Source organism: Sinocyclocheilus anshuiensis, unplaced genomic scaffold (genome assembly GCF_001515605.1).
Source record: "Sinocyclocheilus anshuiensis isolate Anshui unplaced genomic scaffold, SAMN03320099.WGS_v1.1 scaffold13, whole genome shotgun sequence".
NCBI classification, from domain to species: domain Eukaryota; kingdom Metazoa; phylum Chordata; class Actinopteri; order Cypriniformes; family Cyprinidae; genus Sinocyclocheilus; species Sinocyclocheilus anshuiensis.
Genome location: NW_015538026.1, coordinates 477,818 through 479,287, shown reverse-complemented (window position 1 = coordinate 479,287; position 1,470 = coordinate 477,818).

Below are 1,470 nucleotides of genomic sequence, written 5' to 3'. Positions count from 1 at the left end.
TTTACAGCACACTGCTGTGCCTGAGTAATATATTCCATCCATTACTTCACACGTCATGTTTGGCCAATAAACGACATAAATCAATGGACTATTTTGATAAAACTGCAAATGCACATGCCGCGGATAATTTTTTATTTTTTTGTATGCAATTTTTAGTTAAAGCTTTAGCTAGCTGAGACTTGTTATAGCACTTGTATATCATTGCTCTTTTGTTGATTTTGATTGCTTCCATTGTCCTCATTTGTAAATCGCTTTGGATAAAAGCGTAATCTAAATGACTAAATGTAAATGTAGTTCAGGCCTGTGAAGCACAGACACCACATGCTATATTCCAGGACAATGGAAGTGTCCTAGTGGAAGCTGATTTCTTCCACGCCTGCTGTGAACAGACAACCTCATTGAATTCTCTGCTGGTGTGGTTTGACGATGCTGTGTAGGGAAAATCTGGCATATTTACTGGTGCTGTGTAATTTTATTTATAGGGCATACTACAGTATGAGTTCTGATGGGAGGCAGCCATCTGGTGGTGAAGCTCCTCACTGCATACTAAATAACAGCACTTGATAAATAATGCAAAAACAGTCTACATGCACATACTGTACGTGTGTTCAGCACTGACAAAGGTTTCCTTTAAAACCCCAGTATAATGGCTTGACCTGTGCCATTTTCTTACCTGTGCCGGTATATTTCCTATTGAACCAGAGACATTTGTGGTGAGACAAATTAAAAGGCTCTTTTTATTTTGTTTATTTATTTTTTTTACCAAGCATCCATTAGATAAGTCACACCCGCAAACCTGTATTTGATTTGCTATAGGCCATGGTATTGCTAGTCAGAGACTAACCTACAGAGAACAATTCACATTTACTACTGGTTTGTAGAATGTAGAATTAGATTTGTTTGTGGTTTGTGGTTAACATTACATTTTGTTCTACGATATGAATTAAACACTGTCATAAGTTAATTTTGATGTGTGTGTTTGTGTGTTTGTTTTAAGAAGCTGATAATGATTTGCTACAACCGCTACCACAGTGAGAGTTAAAGGGGTCATATGATGTGATTTCAAGTTTTCCTTTCTCTTTGGAGTGTTACAAGCTCTTGGTGCATAAAGAAGATCTGTAAAGTTGCAAAGACTAAAGTCTCAAATCCAAAATCCAAAGAGATATTCTTTATAAAAGTTAAGAGTCAACCACGCCTACCTAACACGCCCCCACATGTCTACGTCACTATGTGGAGATATTAGCATAATGCTGCCTAAATGTGCACGCAAAGAAAGAAGGCGTGGTTTCAGGAACAGCAGTAGTGTTGATGCAGCCATGTCAGGGGGACGCTGTGTGTTTCTGTGCGAAAGCAAAAGCACTTTATTTGGCCTTCCGGAAGTAGATGCAATTAGGAATCATTGGTTAAGATTTATTTACAACAGAACAGCACAACCCAGATGTTCGAATTTGTGCAACGCATTTTATGGAC